At 42.6% G+C, this 22116-nt stretch overlaps 1 pseudogene; it reads left to right on the forward strand.

The window, feature by feature from the left end:
• Positions 1-5811: 5811 nt before the first annotated feature.
• Positions 5812-22116, forward strand: part of LOC140516274 (transcription factor A, mitochondrial pseudogene) — a 100301-nt pseudogene continuing 83996 nt past the window's right edge.

The raw sequence follows: 22116 nt of genomic DNA on the forward strand, positions 1-22116 counted from the left end.
AAACAACTTTAAAATAATGGCTTAAATAGGGGGAGGAGACAAGATGGAGGAGTAGAAAGACACACATATGCTAGTTCCGAACCCACAGCCCATAAAATATCTGTAAAGAAGAACTCCCAACAAATTCTGGAGCAGCAGAAGCCACAGAACAACAGAGTGGAGGAGATTTCTGTTCCAGAGAATCCTGAAAACCTGATGCGAAAGGGCCGTGGCACCCTGGACCTGGAGCAGAGCCCAGCCCTGCCTTGGCTGCACGGCGCCAAGGGGAGCAGATCCGATCCAAGCAGGCTTCAGGGACAGAATCTCCAGCGGGCCACGCAAGTCCCTCCACCCACAGGTGACAAGGGTCGTTGAAAGGGTATCTTTGGCTGGTCGAGAGGGGAGTGGGGTGTCCCCATAACTCAGGCGCCCTCAGGAGGCAGCAGTGGGGGAGGCAGCGGACAGGGGCTCCCCAAGCAGGCAGGAGCCTGGATTCTTTGTTGAAGGTCTCAGCATAAAACCCCTGAGGGAAATGAGCCCCATGAGGCGGCCCTGCCCACACCCAAGCAGCTGAACTTGATCTCATACTGAATAGCAGCCCTCCCCTGCCCAAAGCCCTGAGGCTGGGAAGCAGCATTTGAATCTCAGACCCCAAGTGCTGGCTGGGCAGATCTGGAGGTGTGGTGGGAGTGGAAAGAAAACTCAGAAGTCAAGTCACTGGTTGGGAAAATGCCCAGAAAAGGGAAAAAAAATAAGACTACAGAAGGGTACTTTCTTGGTGAACAGAAAATTCCTCCTTTCCTTTCTGATGAGGAAGAACAATGCTTACCATCAGGGAAAGACACAGAAGTCAAGGCTACTGTAACCCACACATCCAAAACAAATATTCCATGGGCTCAGGCCATGGAAGAGCTCAAAAAGGATTTTGAAAATCAAGTAAGAGAGGTGGAGGAAAAACTGGGAAGGGAAATGGGAGAGATTAAAGAAAAGCATGAAAAGCAGGTTAACACCTTGCTAAAGGAGACCCAAAAAAATGCTGAAGAAAATAACACCTTGAAAAATAGGCTAACTCAATTGGCAAAAGAGGTTCAAAAAGCCAATGAGGAGAAGAATGCTTTCAAAAGCAGAATTAACCAAATGGAAAAGGAGGTTCAAAAGGCCACTGAAGAAAATAGTTCTTTCAAAATTAGAATGGAACAGATGGAGGCTAATGACTTTATGAGAAACCAAGAAATCACAAAACAAAACCAAAAGAATGAAAAAATGGAAGATAATGTGAAATATCTCATTGGAAAAACAACTGACCTGGAACATAGATCCAGGAGAGACAATTTAAAAATTATGGGACTACTTGAAAGCCATGATCAAAAAAAGAGCCTAGACATCATCTTTCATGAAATTGTCAAGGAAAACTGCCCTTACATTCTAGAACCAGAGGGCAAAATAAGTATTCAAGGAATCCACTGATCACCTCCTGAAAGAGATCCAAAAAGAGAAACTCCTAGGAACACTGTGGCCAAATTCCAGAGTTCCCTGGTCAAGGAGAAAATATTGCAAGCAGCTAGAAAGAAACAAGTCAAGTATTGTGGAAATACAATCAGGATAACACAAGATCTAGCAGCTTCTACATTAAGGGATCAAAGGGCGTGGAATATGATATTCCAAATAATGGCTCAAATAAAACTAGGATTTATTTTTATGAACAAAAAACAAAAAACAAATGGTTGGGTTTTTGAATACAAAAAAAAAACGAAAGAAGAAAACTAAATTACCAGTCTCAAAAATGAGTAGAGTGGATGCATAACCAACGGAGATAAAACAAACCAATTATTAAGAAGTATTTTACACAATCATAAGCTAGGTAAAATGAAAATCTGAGGGAAATGGATGAATGTTTACAAAAATATAAACAGAGGGTGGAACCAAGATGGCAGAGTAGAAAGACACACATACGCAGGGTCTCCCAACACAGCCCATAAAATACCTGTAGAGAAGGGCTCTCAGCAAATTCTGGAGCAGTAGAGGTGAAGAACAACAGAGTGGAAGAGATTTCTTTTTTTTTTTTTTAAGGCTAAACATTTTAAATTTATTTATTTAACTTTTAACACTCATTTTCATAAAATTTTGGGTTACAAATCTTCTCCCCTTTTATACCCTCCTCCCCCAAACACCAAGCATTCTAATTGCCGCTATGACCAATCTTCTCTCTCTTCTATCATCCCTCTCTGCCCTTGTCTCCGTCTTCTCTTTTGTCCTGTAGGGCCACATAGCTGTCTATACCCCTTTACCTGTATTTCTTATTTCCTAGTGGCAAGAACATTACTCGACAGTTGATCCTAACACTTTGAGTTCCAACTTCTTTACCTCCCTCCCTCTCCACCCCTTCCCCTTGGAAAGCAAGCAATTCAATATAGGCCAAATCTGTGTAGTTTTGCAAATGACTTCCATATTTCCCTCCATCCTATCCTGTCCCCCATTACTTTTATTCTCTTTTGATCCTATCCCTCCCCATGAGTGTTGATCTCGAATTGCACTCTCCTCCCCATGTCCTCCCTTCTATCATCCCCCCCACCCTGCTTATCCCCTTATCCCCCACTTTCCTGTATTGTAAGATAGGTTTTCCTACCAAAATGAGTGTGCATTTTATTCATTCCTTTAGTGGAATGTGATGAGAGTAGACTTCATGTTTTTCTCTCTCCTCCCCTCTTTATCCCTCCACTAATGAGTCTTTTGCTTGCCTATTTTTTTTAAATGAAATTTATTTATTTGACTTCTGACATTCATTTTCACAAAATTTTGGGTTACAAATTTTCTCCCCTTTTATCCCCTCCCTCCCCCCCAAGCACCAAGCATTATAATTGCCCCTATGACCAATCTGCTCTCTCTTCTATCATCCCTCTCTGCCCTTGTCTCCGTCTTCTCTTTTGTCCTGTAGGGCCAGATAGCTTTCTATACCCCTTTACCTGTATTTCTTATTTCCTAGTGGCAAGAACATTACTCGAGAGTTGATCCTAACACTTTGAGTTCCAACTTCCTTACCTCCCTCCCTCTCCAACCCTTCCCTTTGTAGGGCAAGCAATTCAATATAGGCCAAATCTGTGTAGTTTTGCAAATGACTTCCATAATAGTTCTGCTGTATAGGACTAACTATATTTCCCTCCATCCTATCCTGTCCCCCATTACTTCTATTCTCTTTTGATCCTATCCCTCCCCATGAGTGTCAACCTCGAATTGCACTCTCCTCCCCATGCCCTCCCTTCTATCATCCCCCCCAACCCTGCTTGTCCCCTTAACCCCACTTTCCTGTATTGTGAGTTAGGTTTTCCTACCAAAATGAGTGTGCATTTTATTCTTTCCTTTAGTGGAATGTGATGAGAGTAGACTTCATGTTTTTCTCTCACCTCCCCTCTTTATCCCTCCACTAATGAGTCTTTTGCTTGCCTCTTTTATGAGAGATAATTTGCCCCATTCAATTTCTCCTTTTTTCCTCCCAATATATTTCTCTCTCACTGCTTGATTTCATTTTTTTTAAGATATGATCCCATCCTCTTCAATTCACTCTGTGCACTCTGTCTCTATGTATGTGTGCATGTGTGCATGTGTGTGTGTGTGTGTAATCCCACCCAGTACCCAGATACTGAAATGTTTCAAGAGTTACAAATATTGTCTTTCCATGTAGGAATGTAAACAGTTCAACTTTAGTAAGTCCCTTATGACTTCTCTTTGCTGTTCACCTTTTCATGGTTCTCTTCATTCTTGTGTTTGAAAGTCAAATTTTCTTTTCAGCTCTGGTCTTTTCATCAAGAATGCTTGAAAATCCTCTATTTCATTGAAAGACCAATTTTTCCCCTGAGGTATTATGCTCACTTTTGCTGGGTAGGTGATTCTTGGTTTTAGTCCTAGTTCCTTTGACTTCTGGAATATCCTGTTCCATGCCCTTCGATCCCTTAATGTAGAGGCTGCTAGGTCTTGTGTTATCCTGATTGTATTTCCACAATACTTGAATTGTTTCTTTCTAGCTGCTTGCAATATTTTCTCCTTCACCTGGGAACTCTGGAATTTGGCCACAATGTTCCTAAGAGTTTCTCTTTTTAATGTCTTTCAGGCGGTGTTCTGTGGATTCCTTGAATATTTATTTTGCCCTCTGGTTCTAGAATATCAGGGCAGTTTTCCTTGATAATTTCATGAAAGATGATGTCTGGGCTCTTCTTTTGATCATGGCTTTCAGGTAGTCCCATAATTTTTAGATTGTTTCTCCTGAATCTATTTTCCAGGTCAGTTGTTTTTCCAATGAGATATTTCACATTATCTTCCATTTTTCCATTCTTCTGGTTTTGTTCTGTGCTTTCTTGCTTTCTCATAAAGTCCTTAGCCTCCATCTGTTCCATTCTAATTTTGAAAGAACTATTTTATTCAGTGAGCTTTTGAATTTCCTTTTCCATTTGGCTAATTCTGCTTTTGAAAGCATTCTTCTCCTCATTGGCTTTTTGAACCTCTTTTGCCAATTAAGTTAGGCTAGTTTTCAAGGTGTTATTTTCTTCAACATTTTTTGGGTCTCCTTTAGCAGGGAGTTGATCTGCTGTTCATGCTTTGACTTCATGTCTCTCATTTCTCTTCCCAGCTTTTCCTCCACCTCTCTAACTTGATTTTCAAAATTCTTTTTGAGTTCTTCCATGGCCTGAGCCCATTGGGTGGGCTGGGAAACAAAAGCCTTGAGTTCTCTGTCTTTGCCTGATGGTAAGCATTGTTCTTCCTCATCAGAAAGGAAGGGAGGAAATGTCTGTTCACCAAGAAAGTAACCTTCTATAGTCTTATTTCTTTTCCCTTTTCTGGGCATTTTCCCAGCCAGTGACTTGACCTCTGAATATTCTCCTCACACCCACCTCGCCTCCTGATCCTCCCAGCCAGCGTTTGGGTTCTGAGATTCAAATGCTGCTTCCAGCCTCAGGGCTTTGGGCGGGTGCAGGGCTGCTATTCAGTGTGAGATTAAGTTCAGGTGCTCAGGTTGGGGCAGGGCCGCCTGTCAGGCTCAGTTCCCTCAGGGGGTTTATGCAGAGACCTTCAACAATGGATCCAGGCTCCTGCCTGCTTTGGTCTGCCACCGCCCCTCAGCTTCTTCCTCCCGAGGGGGCCCGAGCCATGGGGGCACCCCACTCCCTCCTCGACCTGCCAAAGAGACTCTCTCACTGACCCCCGTCACTTGTGGGTGGAGGGACTTGTGCGGCCTCTGGAGATACCTGAAACCTGCTCGGACCTGTTCCTCTCAGTGCCGCGGCCGTGGCAGGTCTGGGCTGGGCTCCGCATCTGCAGCACGACGGACCTTTTGTGCGAGGTTTGCAGGTCCCTCTGTGGGTGGAGGGACCCGCGTGGCTGCTGGAGATCCCGTCCCTGAAGCCCGCTCGGATCTTTTCCTCTCGGTGCCGTGGCCGCGGCAGGGCTGTACTCAGCTCCCAGTCCCAGCACCCAGTCCGCGGGTTGAAGGACCTTTTGCGAGAGGTTTGCAGGTCTCTCCGGAACAGAAACCTCCCTTGCTCCAATGTTCTGTGGCCTCTGGGTGCAGAATTCGCCTTGAGTTACTTCTTTGTAGATGTTCTATGGGTTGTGGGTTCAGAGGTATGTGTACGTGCGTCTTTCTACTCCACCATCTTTGCTCCGCCCCTGGAAGAGATTTCTAGCCCAGGATGACCTGAAAAGCCCACGGGAAATATCAGTTGAATTGGACTCGGAATGGAGCATGGAGCCCAGCCCAGCCTTGGTCTTGAAACACATGGCTCATGAACAGCCCTCAGGGGCGGAATCTCCAATCTCGGAATCCCCAGTTGCAGCAGCAGTATGTCTGCAGATCCCTCAACCGACAGGCGCCAAAGGTGAGTGATGGGTTTTTTTTCAATTGACCAGGAAGGGAGAAGGGCCTTTGCACACCTCTGGCCTCAGGCAGAGGCCCACAGAGGAAACATTGGGGAGACAGCAACAGTTCTCATGGCAGCCCCTACATCAGCCCGCATACATTGTTGGATCGTAAAACCCCTGGGGCCACTGAGGAGCTGAGTCTTACCTCAGCCCTTTGTAAAGGCCCAGAGGGAGCTGGTCTTTGTCTCACACTGGATGGCGGCCCTGCCCATCCAGCTTATCTGAAAATCAGCCCCCAGTGCTGAATTGGCAGAACTGGAGGCCAGGTGGCTGGGGAGAGGTAACTGCCAAGATTCTGTATACAAAAATCTCTCCCTGCTTCCAGATAAGTGTACAGTCTGGATTGTGCCACCATGGAGGAACTGAGACATTACAGATTCCCAGGGTATACTCTACTCTTGAGAAAGGACCCAAAAGTCAAGTAACTGGTTAGGAAAATGCCCAAAAAAGGGGGGAAAATAAGACTATAGAAGATTACTTTCTCGGTGAACAGATATCTTCTCCCATGCTTTCACATGAGGAAGAACAACGCTTACCATCAGGGAAAGACACAGAAGTCAAGGCTTCTGTATCCCAAACATCCAAAATAAATATTTAATGGGCTCAGGCCATGGAAGAGCTCAAAAAGGATTTTGAAAATCAAGTAAGAGAGGTGAAGGAAAAACTGGGAAGAGAAATGAAAGAAATGAAAGAAAAGCATGAAAAGTGAGTCAACACTTTGCTAAAGGAGACCAAAAAAATGCTGAAGAAAATAACACCTTGAAAAATAGGCTAACTCAATTGGCAAAAGAGGTTCAAAAAGCCAATGAGGAGAAGAATGCTTTCAAAAGCAGAATTAACCAAATGGAAAAGGAGGTTCAAAAGGCCACTGAAGAAAATAGTTCTTTCAAAATTAGAATGGAACAGATGGAGGCTAATGACTTTATGAGAAACCAAGAAATCACAAAACAAAACCAAAAGAATGAAAAAATGGAAGATAATGTGAAATATCTCATTGGAAAAACAACTGACCTGGAACATAGATCCAGGAGAGACAATTTAAAAATTATGGGACTACCTGAAAGCCATGATCCAAAAAAGAGCCTAGACATCATCTTTCATGAAATTATCAAGGAAAATTGCCCTTACATTCCAGAAGCAGGGGGCAAAATAAATATCGAAAGAATCCACTGATCACCTCCTGAGAGAAACTCCTGGGAACACTGTGGCCAAATTCCAGAGTTCCCTGGTCAAGGAGAAAATATTGCAAGCAGCCAGAAAGAAACAATTCAAGTACTGTGGAAATACAATCAAAATAACACAAGATCTAGCAGCTTCTACATTAAGGGATCAAAGGGCGTGGATTAGGATATTCCAGAAGTCAAAGAAACTAGGACTAAAACCAAGAATCACCTACCCAGCAAAACTGAGTACAGTAGTTCAGCGGAAAAAATGGTCTTTCAATGAAATAGAGGATTTTCAAGCATTCTTGATGAAAAGACCAGAGCTGAAAAGAAAATTTGACTTTCAAAGACAAGAAAGAAGAGAAGCATGAAGAGGTAAAGAGCAAAGAGAAATAATAAGAGACTTACTAAAGTTGAACTATTTACTTTCCTACATGGAAAGACAATATTTGCAAATCTTGAAAACTTTTCCCAGTATCTGGGTAGTTGGTGGGATTACACACACACACACACACACACACACACAGACACACACACACACAGACACATAGAGAAAGAGACAGAGAGCACAGGGTGAATATAATACGATGGGATCATATCTTTAAAAAATGAAATTAAGTGGTGAGAGAGAAATATATTGGGAGGAGAAAGGGAGAAATGGAAGGGGCCAAATTATCTCTCATAAAAGAGGCAAGTAAATGACTTATCAAAGGAGGGACAAAGTAGAGAGGTGAGAGAAAAAACACGAAGCTTACTCTCATCACCTTTGACTAAAGGAAGGAATAAAATGCACACTCATTTTGGTATGAAAACCTATCTTACAACACAGGAAAGTGGGGGAGAAGGGGATAAGCAGGGTGGGGTGGATGATGGAAGGAAGAGCAATGGGAGGAGGGAGCAATTTGAAGTCAGCACTCTTGAGGAGGGACAGGATCAAAAGAGAGAATAGAATAAATGGGGCGGCAGGACAAGATAGCGAGAAATATAGTTAGTCTTACACAACACGACTATTATGGAAGTCATTTGCAAAACTTCACAGATATGGCCTATACTGAATTGCTTGCCTTCCCAAAGAGAATGGGTGGGGATGGAGGGATGAAGAGAAGTTGGAACTCAAAGTTTTAGGAACAACTTTTGAGTATTGTTCTTGCAACTAGGAAATAAGAAATACAGGTAATGGGGTATAGAAAGTTATCTTGCCCTACAGGACAAAAGAGAAGATGGTGATAAGGGAAGGGAAGGATGTTAGAAGGGAGGGCAGATTGGTGATAGGGGTAATTAGAATGCTCAGCGTCTTGGGGTGGGTGGAGGGGAGAAATGGGGAGAAAATTTGGAACCCAAAAATTTTTTGGAAATGAATGTTGAAATCTTAAATAAATTAATTTTTTAAAAAAACAAAAATATAAACAGTGCACAGAACAGAAATAAAACACTTAAAGAACTCCATCTTAAAAAAAGATATTGATGAAGACATATATATATATATATATATATATATATATATATATATATATACATATATATATATATATATATATATATACATATAAAAATTCCCTAAGACAAAAATCCCAAGGACCAGATAGATTTATAAGTGAATTCTCACAGACCTTTAAGGGACAATTCATCCCACTGTTTTATAACCTATTTCAAAGAATAGGTAAAGAAAGCAAAGTATTTTTATAGCAAACATATGGCTTTGGTACCTAAACAATGGAGAGCAAAAACAGAGTAGACCAATTTCCTTAAAGGATAGCAATAAAATATTGGAAATTAAGTAGAAAGGAAATTACAGCAATGCATCACAAAGGCCATACACTATGACCAGTGAGATTTATGCTGGGAATGCAGGGCTATTTCAGTGTAAAGAAACCATCAGCATGATTCACCACATGAGTAACATTATCAACAAAAATCCTGCAATTACATGAAAAGATGCAGAAAAAAAGCTTTTGACAAAATACAACGAATTCCTCTTAAAAACACTAAAAAGCATAACAATCAGCAAAATCTTTCTTCACATTACTTATTATTTATTAATATCTTTTTAAAACCAAGAGTAAGCATTATCTGTCATGAGAATGAGCTTGAAACCCTTCAAATAAGAACAGAAGTGAAATAAGGAGGAGCAATATCACCACAATTATTCAACACTGTACTAGAAATACTAGCTATAGAAAGAAATCAAGAAAAAGAAGTTGGAGGAATAAAAACAGGCAATTAGGACATAAAACTACCCCTCTTTGCACATGAGAAATGGCATATTTAAAGCACCCTACAGAATCAAATGAAAACACTAGTGGAAACAATGAACACTTTAGCAATGTTGTATCATACAAAATAAACCCATGTAAATCATCAGCATTTCTATACTACCAACAAGCTACAAGCTACAGCAAATACCTGCAGGAAGAGATAGAAAGAGAAATTCCATTTAAAATAATGTAAGCAACATAAAATTGTTGGGAGTCTTCCAGCCAAGACCAAAGCATGGGATAAATGAAAAGAATGACAAAACACTCTTCACACAAAGACAGATGTAAACAAGAGGAGACATAAGAAGTCCTCATTGGTGCTGAGACAATAAAAGTGACATTTCTACCTAAGTTAATTGACATATTCAGTACCACAACAAACTATCCAAAACACAGCAACATTTATTTATGACATATATTATATAATGTGACACAAGTGAAAACTGTGACACATGTGACAAATGTCAATTATACCATTAAATTGAAGGACACCAGAGGAAAGAGATGCTATGGAGAAGGGGAGAGGAAGAGTTCCTACATTGTCTTCTCTCTCCTCAGCCCCCAGACCAAGCCAAGGTTAGGAGGAAGAAGAAGGAAAAGATGGGAAGATCCACCTGAGGAGGGGAGGGAGGGTGCCCAAATGCTTCTCCCTGCTGACCTCCACCCCTCCCCACGAAATCCCATGATGTCTCAAGGCCCTAGACTTCCAGATCAAGGTCTGGGCAGGCAGGAAACCCCAGGCAAGAGCAGCCCTGGAGAAGCAGATACACCTGTGTACATAAACTTACACACACTGACACACATGATTCTATCTACACACACAACACACCCATAAAGGCATTAATATTCCTATGATGCCCCCATGCCACACACATGCCCCTGACAGTAAAGCCAATTTGGGTTGGAGGAGGCTCAGGAGAAGACTGAAGAGGGGGCATAAGAGAATATAAGGGGGGATGTATTGGAAGGGAGAGGAGGGGCCATAGTGACGGGTATTACTTCTTACACTCCCATATGGGAAAAAGCAGGAACTTCTGGAATCCATCAGACTTGAGTGTGGAGTGTGATGGGGGATTCATCTTTTAATTTAATATTTAAAGTAGAATTTTAAAAATATAACTGATTTTTATTTACCTTGAGGATCTTGTAAAGTACCCAACATCACAGAGCAGAAAAGATATTAGATTCATAATCAGAGGATGTAGGCCTGGATTCAGGTTCTACTCCTTACAGCACAAATTTGGCATAGTACTTCATCTTTCTGCACCTTAGTTTCATCATATGTAAAATCTGAGTCTTAGCCTAAAGGACTAAGATGATTTTCGAATCAAAACCCTGTCATCCTTCCTAGAATCTGAAAGTTAATACAAATTACCTTCTAACTTGCATTTTTTCCCATTTGCTTAGTTTTTACTATTGCATTTGACAATAAATAATAAGACTGTCAGAAAGCCAATATTCATGATTGAGAGCACTTTTGAATAAAGGAATTGGGGGCAGCAGATCTGCAGCTGCTTATTGTGCCCCCCCCAACCTTCAGACTCAGGGGAAAAGAGAACTCACTCTTCCTCCTCCTACTCCTTTCGCTCCTCCTCCTCCTCATCCTCATCCTCCAGAAACAAAGAGAACTGACCTTGGTCAAGGGTGTGACAGACCGGTAAGGGGAAGTCCCAGTAGGAGCAGGGCTAGTATTTAACCAGAGGAGAGGGAGGAGGAGGAAACGGGAGGGGGCTCTGTGATGTCAGGCTCATAGCAGGGGGAGTCCCCAATCAGTAATTTCTCTCTACTCCCATCACTCAGCCTTGGGATTCGAGGGGGCCGCAGTGCATACTCGATTTGGAGGAGGCACTGGACTGAGCCAGGTCCCAGGTTTCTGAGGGCAGGCTGCTGGGGTGGGTGGGATGGGAGGGGGCTTGGGGCAGCTGAGATGAGAATGGGGTTTCCAGAGATCAGCCTCTTTAAGGAAAACCAGGACGGAGAGGGCAAGGGGGCAGATGGGGTGTCCTGGGCTCCACATACAAGCAACAGAAGACCACCAGTCCCTGAATGGGACTTTGTTTCCTGAAGACCCCCAGGGAACAGGAAGAAAAGGGTGGTGTGGGGAAGAGGTGCATTTCAAGGCAGAAGGAGACAAAATCAGGCCAGGGAAAGGGAGGCACATGGGCACACCCAGCCACTGGTACATGTGTATACTGCCTACTGACAAGCACAAAACTTAGAGAAAATAGGTACAAGAAAATGGCTGGTCTTAACTAGGAAGGGTATTGGTTAAATAACTAGTCAATTTTGACCAAGACTTTAGCACTGTCAAATCAGGGAAGCCCAAGCAGAGTGTAAAAGAAAAATTAACATTGGTGTACACAAAAATCAGACTTTGAGGGAGACTCTAGATGTCTTTGTAGCAGTAGTAGAGCTGGGACAGCAATCTGGCTCCTCTAACTCCATATTCCCCTGTTCTTGCCATTGCACCATGGCCTCCATGCTGAACAAAGCCTCTCCTTCCAGTCTCTCATGTGTGCTCTCTGTCTGCTTCCTCAGTTCTCTTTTCATCCAGTCCTTACCTCAAGCCACCATATGGGTCCACAGGATCATAGGCTTAAATCTCCAGCTCAGAGCACCCTCAGAGTCCTTCTAGTCCAATCCCCTTCTGCTACAGAGGAAAATGAAGCCCAGGGAGGTCAAGGGATTTGCCCCAAATCACACTTAGGCTCAGAGATATAGAGTTGGAAGGGACCTCAAAGGCCAACTAATTGAATATTCTCATTTTACAGAGGAAAAAACTGAACCCCAGTGTGGTGATGGGAGTTGTCTGAGGTCATACAGCCAGTAAGTGTCCATAGATAGACAGGCAGGATGTGAGCGCAGATTTTCTGAATCAGAACGGAATGATGAATCCACTAGATTTTGCTGTCCTTTATTCTCTCCTCTCACTAGTGTACCCTCATCTCTCTAGATGTTTTAAGGCTAGAAGGATGAGGGGAAAGCTTCTTTTTTTTTTTTAATTTATTTATTTAACTTTTAACATTCATTTTAACAAAATTTTGGGTTACAAATTTTCTCCCCTTTTATCCCCTCCCCCCCCAAACACGAAGCATTCTAATTGCCCCTATGACCAATCTGCTCTCTCTTCTATCATCCCTCTCTGCCCTTGTCTCCATCTTCTCTTTTGTCCTGTAGGGCCAGATAACTTTCTATACCCCTTTACCTGTATTTCTTATTTCCTAGTGGCAAGAACATTACTCGACAGTTGATCCTAACACTTTGAGTTCCAACTTCCTTACCTCCCTCCCTCTCCACCCCTTCCCTTTGGAAGGCAAGCACTTCAATATAGGCCAAATCTGTGTAGTTTTGCAAATGACTTCCATAATAGTTGTGTTGTATAAGACTAACTATATTTCCCTCCATCCTATCCTGTCTCCCATTACTTCTATTCTCTTTTGATCCTATCCCTCCCCATGTGTGTCGACCTCAAATTGCTCCCTCCTCACCATGCCCTCCCTTCCATAATCCCCCCCCTCCCTGCTTATCCCCTTATCCCCCACTTTACTGTATTGTAAGATAGGTTTTCCTACCAAAATGAGTGTGCATTTTATTCTTTCCTTTAGTGGAATGTGATGAGAGTAAACTTCATGTTTTTCTCTCACCTCCCTTCTCTATCCCTCCACTAATGAGTCTTTTGCTTGCCTCTTTTATGAGAGATAATTTGCCCCATTCCATTTCTCCCTTTCTCCTCCCAATATATTTCTCTCTCACTGCTTGATTTCATTTTTTTTTAAGATATGATCCCATCCTCTTCAATTCACTCTGTGCATTCTGTCTCTACGTGTGTGTGCGTGTGTGTGTGTAATCCCACCCAGTACCCAGATACTGAAAAGTTTCAAGAGTTACAAATATTGTCTTTCCATGTAGGAATGTAAACAGTTCGACTTTATTAAGTCCCTTATGAATTCTCTTTGCTGTTCACCTTTGCATGGTTCTCTTCATTCTTGTGTTTGAAAGTCAAATATTCTTTTCAGCTCTGGTCTTTTCATCAAGAATGCTTGAAAATCCTCTATTTCATTGAAAGACCAATTTTTCCCCTGAAGTATTATACTCAGTTTTGCTGGGTAGGTGATTCTTGGTTTTAGTCCTAGTTCCTTTGACTTCTGGAATATCCTATTCCATGCCCTTTGATCCCTTAATGTAGAAGCTGCTAGGTCTTGTGTTATCCTGATTGTATTTCCACAATACTTGAATTGTTTCTTTCTAGCTGCTTGCAATATTTTCTCCTTGACCTGGGAACTCTGGAATTTGGCCACAATGTTCCTAGCAGTTTCTCTTTTTGGATCTCTTTCAGGCGGTGTTCTGTGGATTCCTTGAATATTTATTTTGCCCTCTGGTTCTAGAATGTCAGGGCAGTTTTCCTTGATAATTTCATGAAAGATGATGTCTAGGCGCTTTTTTTGATCATGGCTTTCAGGTAGTCCCATAATTCTTAAATTGTCTCTCCTGGATCTATTTTCCAGGTCAGTTGTTTTTCCAATGAGATATTTCACATTATCTTCCATTTTTTCATTCTTTTGGTTTTGTTTTGTGATTTCTTGGTTTCTCATAAAGTCATTAGCCTCCATCTGTTCCATTCTAATTTTGAAAGAACTATTTTCTTCAGTGAACTTTTGAATCTCCTTTTCCATTTGGCTAATTCTGCTTTTGAAAGCATTCTTCTCCTCATTGGCTTTTTGAACCTCTTTTGCCAATTGAGTTAGCCTATTTTTCAAGGTATTATTTTCTTCAGCATTTTTTTGGTTCTCCTTTAGCAGGGTGCTGACCTGCTGTTCTTGCTTTGACTTCATGTCTCTCATTTCTCTTCCCAGCTTTTCCTCCACCTCTCTAACTTGATTTTCAAAATTCTTTTTGAGTTCTTCCATGGCCTGAGCCCATTGGGTGGGCTGGGACACAAAAGCCTTGAGTTCTCTGTCTTTGCCTGATGGTAAGCATTGTTCTTCCTCACCAGAAAGGAAGGGAGGAAATGCCTGTTCACCAAGGAAGTAACCTTCTATAGTCTTATTTCTTTTCCCTTTTCTGGGCATTTTCCCAGCCAGTGACTTGACCTCTGAATATTCTCCTCACACCCACCTCACCTCCTGATCCTCCCAGCCAGCGTTTGGATTCTGAGATTCAAATGCTGCTTCCAGCCTCAGGGCTTTTGGCGGGTGCAGGGCTGCTATTCAGTGTGAGATTAAGTTCAGGTGCTCAGGTTGGGGCAGGGCCGCCTCTCAGGCTCAGTTCCCTCAGGGGGTTTATGCACAGACCTTCAACAATGTATCCAGGCTCCTGCCTGCTTTGGGAGCCCTGGTCTGCCGCTGCCTCAGCTTCTGCCTCCCAAGGGGGCCTGAATTATGGGGGCACCCCACTCCCCTATCGACCTGCCAAATAGACCCTCTTACCGACCCCCATCACCTGTGCGTGGAGGGACTTGTGCGGCCGCTGGAGATCTCGTCCCTGAAGCCTGCTTGGATCTGTTCCTCTTGGTGCTGCGGCCGCAGCAGGGCTGGGCTGGGCTCCACGTCCGCAGTGCGATGGACCTTTTGTGAGAGGTTTGCAGGTCCCTCTGGAACAGAAATCTCCTTCACTCCACTGTTCTGTGGCCTCATTGCCCCAGAATTCGCTGTGAGTTACTTTATACAGATGTTCTATGTGTTGTGGATTCGGAGCTATGTGTATGTGCGTCTTTCTACTCTGCTATCTTGGCTCCCCCCCCACCCCAAGCTTCCTTTTTAAATGTCAAAAGAAGAGTGATTTCCAAAACATATCCAATTTCACCTCGTGAACATTCAACAGCTGAAGAAATTTCTGGCCTGAATTCAATCCTGTTGTGGAATTTCTGCCTTCATCCTATGCTCTCTCTAATGTGAGAAGCCCTTATCAGAGTTTGACCTTTCGTAAAAAATGAGTTTTCAAGGATTTACACAACAGCTTAGGTTAGATGAGATATCAACATATATAAAAACTTTCACTTCAGCACTGAAGACACCAAAAAGCTCTTCAGTAAACCAGCCAATCTAGCAATACTCACATATGAATGAGACGCCTGCCTTGGGGACATGGTAGCACAACCAGGGCAGCTAGGTGACACAGTAGATAGTGTGCTGGGCCAGGAGTCAGGAAGACTCATCTTCCTGTATTCAAATCTGGTCTCAAACACTTATTAGCTGTGTGAACCTGGATGAGTCAAGTAACTTTCCTTGCCTCAGTTCCTCATCTGTCAAATGAGCTGGGGAAGGAAATGGCAAACCACTGCAGTACCTTAGCCAAGAAAACACCAAATGGGGTCACAACGAGTCAGACTCAACTGAAAAATGACACAATTGGAAACAATCACCCCTTGGTTCTTCAAAAACACAAAGAGTACCATGGTCAGATGTCCATAGACCCATGCTGGCAATCTGTGATCACCACAGACAGCAACAGATCCTGCATCATTATCAATGAAAAAAGGCAGGTGGTCTACAAAACCTGGGTTCAGGGAAATCAGTTCCCAGAAAACCTCATTCTTCCTGCAGCTGTTTTGCTATTTTAACAGAATAATGTAAGGAGTGTGCCAGCAATCCATTCAATTTTTTTTCCCCAATCTGAAAACCCTTGACACTGCATTGGTAAATGTCAAATTCACCATGATATTTTTAAATTCCAATTCCAAGTCGTGTGTAATATGATTAATGTCTACCAGTATTTCCCCACAACATGGATTTGATCCATGCTTCTTCTTTTGCTACTAAAAGAGCAATTGGATTTCCCCAAAAGGTGAAATAGGAACTTCTGGAGTCCCAAGGAAATCTTTTTATACTTCTCTAATTAACTCACTATCCTAATCATCACAACTGCTCTTCAGAAAATTGTCATCCCTCCCATGGCTCCTTCCAGCACCCACCCACCATCTCAGCTGAGAACGTTGCCTCATATCTAACTGAAAATGTTGATGTCATTCCCCAAGACCTCCTCCTTCTCCCCTCCTCTTCCTCTCACCTCACTCAAATTCCTTCTGCCACTGTCTCCTCCCACCCCCTCTCTCACACAGAGATGTACTTACTCCTTATTGACCCAAAGGACTCTCTACCTGCACAAGGGTATTAGATTACTCCCTCTTTCATTCCCATTCTCTCACTTATCTTCAATATATCCCTGTGTACTGGCTATTTGTTCGATTTAAACCTCTCTGCTGGCCTCCAGTCTTGCATCTCCAACTTGCCTATTGGATATATCCAAGTGGATGTCCCTATAGACATCTTAAATTTCACGTCTCCAAAGTTGAACTCTTTAAGTCCACTGGCCCTCAACACTTTTCCCTTTCAAAATTCCACATTATTGTGAAAGGGACCACCATCTTCCCAGGCACACAAGCCCACAACCTAAGTGTCATCCTTCACTCTTGACCTTCTCACCATCCCCAAACCAGCAAGTTGACAAAGATGGTTCTTGGTACATCGTAAACACAACCGGTGCTTTTCATTCATTCATTCATTTCTTCATACATTCATTAAATCTAGCTATGTTTTGAGCCTTGGGAGTCTATGTGAAAACTGATACTGCTGGTAGAGGTGAATGTGGATTTTGAAAGCCGGAAGTTCCCATGTTATCTGGAAAGTTGGGGTTGTAGGGTGACATCTAAGATCTTTGAAGGTATATTCCTGCTTCATTAAAGAGGGACCCACTGGCCAAGAGTCATTCTCTTATGTCCTCTTGGGGTGACAGGGTAAAACCATCAGAGACAAATTTCCAGAGAACACAGGGACCAAATCCTCAGCCACATGGCAGACCAAGAGAATGAAGTCTCCTGGAGGGCACAGGGTTGTGAATGAGCTCGACTCATGTGGAGCTTTTCCACTGTGAGTGAGTGTGTTTGTCCAGTGCTATGTCCCTAGCCCTGTGGCTGCCTTAGCTACAGTGATTTCAGGTTACATTAACATAATTACGTGATGGAGCCTGGGGTAGACAATAGAGGTAGTCTGGGAGTCAGGACGACCTGGATCCAAGTCCTATCTATTGGCTTGGCCATGTGACCATTTTAAACCCTCTGCATCCAGACAACTCCCTTATACGTGACTGATTGACATGAGCAACAGCACTCTTCAAGCTGGATTACCCCCACCACACATCAGAGAAATCACAGGGATAGATAAAATAATCATGTCAAGAATCAAAGATACTCCCTATGGTCCTGGTCAGACCATAGAATATGGTGTTAGCTTCTGGAATCCACATTTAGGAAAGACGATAACAGACAGGGATGGCGAGGGGCCTGGAATCCTCACCCTATGAGAAACAGATGAAAAGAAGACGGTCTTGTGGTGGAAAGAACCTTGACTGTAGAATCAGGACCTTGATTTGAACTCCAGCTCCACTCCCTACAGCCTGTGAGATGATTGGCAAATCACTGAACCTCACCCCTCTAGACCTGTTTCCCCTACTTTAAGAGGAAGGTATTGGACCTAAATCCCACGAGTCTATAAGTGGGTGGCATTTCACTCTGAAAGTAGATGACAGCTAAGGCAGTGATAGCTGAAGGTATCTGAAGGACTGTCACAGGGTAAAAGGATCAGATTTGGTGTGGCTTTAGAATGGAGACCTAAAATCAAGAGGAAAGACAAAGCTCCTGGCACAAAGCTCCTGGTACTTAATAAATACCTTTGGGATTGATTAACAGATTGATTACAGGGATGCTGGTTTGTCCTAACATAATGGAAAACTGAACTTTTTGAAGGAATGATCTAGGTTGGAAGTTAGTGAGCTCCCCATTACTGAAAGACTGCAAGCAGGGATTGGATGGCCTCTTTTCAGGGATATCATAGAGAGAATTCACTGTGTCTCAGTTAGGAAATGAAAGGTTATTTCTCAGTCTTTTCCAGGTGTAAGAGTCGAGGTTCCTGTGAACTGTCTGCTTTGGCCCTTTGGGGCTATGGGGAGGGGAGTCTCCATCTCTGTCCTCTTCTCTCCTAGAAAGTTGGCAGCCTCTCTTCCAAGTGTAAATACACTGGTGCCCTTGTTCAATCCCTTCTTCAGGGGGTCCAGATGCGAGCATCCAGAAATTGTTTCCAGGAGGGCTTTGTGTTACCCATGTGGCCCTTTCTGAATCATCTTCATGATTTCCTAATTGCCACATCTCTGTTCTACCTTTCTCTTCTTAGATATTCTTTTTAATGTCTGCAGGCTCTGTGTCCCCAGGGTCCTTGAGGAAGCACCAGTATCTCTGCTCTGGTTGGAGCAGGCTTTTGTCTCCATGTCCTTGCTTTCTGACTCCCTTCCTTTGAGTGGTATGGGAAATCCCTTCTCACCTCTCCTGCTCCTACTCTTACCTGCCCCTGACACTCTCTTGCTGGCCCAGACTCCAGGCTTCATTTCCCACCTTGCTGGGAAAGCCGTTCTTCCCAGGGCTCAGTCTCTCCTTATGCCTAGTGTTCTCTGGTATTTGCTGTACTTGGGGTACTTCACTTTTCATCCACTCCTGGTCCTTGCACAGGCTTCCTCTTAGTTGCTTCCCTCTACTTTCTCTCCTGTTCCCAAGACAGAGATCACTTGAGAAAATAATAATGATAAAACAACTCATATTTCCTTTTAACTCTGAGATAGATCAAATGGATTGCTTACAAAAGCCCTTTTAGGTAGGAAATGCCAGGATCATTCCGATTTTAGAGATGAAGTAACTGAGGCTAAAAGAGGTTAGTAGAGAAATGTGGATGGGTCCTTGATGAGATAATAGCAAAGAAATTAGTGCTGCTGAAAGGAAGGGCCCCCTTCAGGGCTGAGCTCCCTGGTCTCTTCCTATTCACTCTGAGAGCCTTGACCAATAGATAGTTCATATGTCTACTATACAGAGATCAGGGCAGCTAGGGGGCTTAGTGAATAGAACTCTGGGTCCAGAGTCAGGAAGACCTGAGTTCAAATGTGATCTCAGACACTCACTAGCTGTGTGTGTCTGGGTAAGTTGCTTACTCCTGTTTGCTTTTTCTGTTAAATGAGTGAGAGAGGGAAATGCCAAAGCACTCCAGTGTCTCTGCCAAGAAAATCCAAATAGGTTAAGGAAAGGTCTGACACAATTGAAAAATGACTGAATAACAAAAGTATATAGTATACATCCTATAGAAGAAAAATATTTTAAAGAAAAATTCAGTAAATTGAATAGATATATTGCAAATGTCTGAAAGTAAATTCATGTTGTCATCTCGTGGACCTTTCACCTCTAGAAAGGAAGGATGAGACTTGTTTTCTTCCTCTTTTTAGGTCAGATTTATTGGCTTTTGTATTTGTCATACACAGTTGGTCTCCATTAATAGGATGCTCTTTTCTCTGAGTGAAGGGAGCTTCCTTTTCATCTTTGCATTCCTAAAAGCCAAAGCACAGTACAGCACGTAGTAGGCTTTTAGTAATTTGTTGTTGTTGTTTTTTTTTTTTATCAATTTAATGCCATTGAAGATTATGTCAAATCGTTTTGCTGACGTCTGGTGGTCAAAAAATGATCTTGAAGGATATTATATGATGGTTTTGGTGACATTTAGTGGTCAACATCTACATTGCAGAACTTAGTGATTGTTTTGGGAGTTTTTTACGGTAACATCTTGTGGACAGGGTAATAGTCCATTGTAATGAAAGTTTTAGGCCAGAGAGGAATCTATTACACAATGGAGATCTTTGTCTTGTGGACAAAACAGATATCACACTTTTAGTCTTCCATTTCGTGTCCAAACCTCCGACTCATTTTAAACCACATTTTTATTGAATTTTATCCCATGCTACAGCTCCTTCCTGGTTAAGCAGGCAGAATGGAACTAAATCAAATCCAAAATTTATGAATAAAGGACTCAATTCATTCAGAGTCAATATGAATTCAGATGAAAACATCATCAAAATTTTCTTTTAAACTCTCCATCATACCAAAAGTCATCTGATATAGGATAAGCATTCATAGCGGTGGTGACAGGATTGAGCTGATGTTATCCCCAATGTGTTTAGGTGGATAATGTCTTAATGGGGCCCAACCAAAATTATGTGAATACAAACTGTTCCCTGAGAGTTAAAAATAATATTAAGGATTGCCTTTGTGAAGCCACTGGTTTATTTTTTAACGTGAAGGCACTCTCAAGTCTCCCCTTACCACAAAATTTCCCCTTGTCCTGGACCATAAAATTCCTTGTCCTCACCCTTATCCTGGAGAATGGGATTCCCTTATCTTCCTTATCTTGCATCATTCATCCTCCTCATCCTGTATTTTTATCTTACAAGACTTCTTTATCTTGCAAGACTTACACTAGATCTCCAACCCCCATAAGGAGACACTAAAATCATCTTATATAAGATAGATCCTTTTCCAGTACCACTACCTTTGTTTAGCTTCTTTCTAAATGCCAGGCTCACTGCTTTTGCATCAGTAAAGCTCCTTTTGGCTAAAGAGAAAGTCTAAGTGAATCCATTCACATCTGAACCATCTCTCCCATTTCTCTCTTCAATATTTTGGGGCAGAAATGCAGGAGTCCAAATATTAATCAAACTCCTCTGTTCTTCTCTTAGCCACTGGGATAAGAAGTAGGCACCCTTTTCTTTGTTCTCTTCCCCAGACCTTTCTGCTCCTACTATTTCCCTAGCAGCAAGACCACTGGAGTGTCCAGAAAATGCCAGTGATATCTGAAGCTCCTCTGACTTCTGAGTGGTCAGTTGGACTGTGGACCCTCTTATAAGGAGAAACCCTTGTGCTGGGTCGGTCACATTTTTTCTCCCCTCTTCCCAGGATGTTGGGAAAAGTGACAAGAGGTTTCTTGGAGTCAGCTGTAAAGGGAATTCTGAGAGGATATCTTAAGGAAAATTAGTTAGTGTTCCATAGTAGCACAGCCTGACCACAATATAATCTGGAAAAGTAATTTGTGAGGGGATTTCTAAACAAAACAAGCTTAGTAAGAAATCTGGTCTCCAAAACTGAAACAAAAGGCGCAATGCTCTGATTGAGAGGACTTTTTACACTGTTGTCCCCCCCTGCACCATAGTTTACCCTGTGTTGTTCCTTCCCCTCCATCATGGAACGCTGGGGGAGGTGAGTAGGTGGGCCTCTGAGCCTAGAAACCTGCCTAGATGTAAGCCTTCTCTCTCACCCTGTCCTTTTCTTCCTCTCCCCTGAAGGATATGCATTTTCTAGCTTCATAAATGTCCAAGGTAAAAGAGACAAGGAACTACAACTCCTCTCAAGTAGAGACTGGAAGGATCTTGGTCCAGAGGTTGGAGTCCATGGACCTGGACGCAACTTCCAAAATCCTATCTGGAAGTGTAAGTCCAATTCTCTCCATTCTCTGGTCACTAGGAAATTGGGAAAACTGTGGGTACGCCTTTCCCTCTGCACCCCAATACTCCCTGTCTCCATGACCATGCCTGCAACATCGCCCTTCTCTCCCCAGCCTGCTGGACACTAGAACCTTGCAGCTGGACTCAGCAGGACTTCCCTGAGAGTTGCTCATAGGTTAGCAAAAACAGTGAATTTATGTATAATAATCTTTTCTTTTAAAAGTGCTAAGAGGATAGGGCCTTAGATATTAAAATGTTACCACTAATGATTATGGATTCCGATTTGATTTGCTCATTCAAGTAAGCTACAGTTACCTGACTGGTAAAATAGGTGCTTTCAGAGGAAGAGACATTGGCTCATGCTTCATATGTTCTAAGATAGGGCACTAATCTTGTGAATGTCGATCTGAAAGGTATGGTGCCACACTAAATTTTTAAAGGGTGGACATAAAATATATAGAAATGATCTATAGTAATTGGATTTTGTACAAGGACAAATTTTAAAT

Source organism: Notamacropus eugenii, chromosome X, assembly GCF_028372415.1.
Source record: "Notamacropus eugenii isolate mMacEug1 chromosome X, mMacEug1.pri_v2, whole genome shotgun sequence".
Classification (NCBI taxonomy): Eukaryota; Metazoa; Chordata; class Mammalia; order Diprotodontia; family Macropodidae; genus Notamacropus; species Notamacropus eugenii.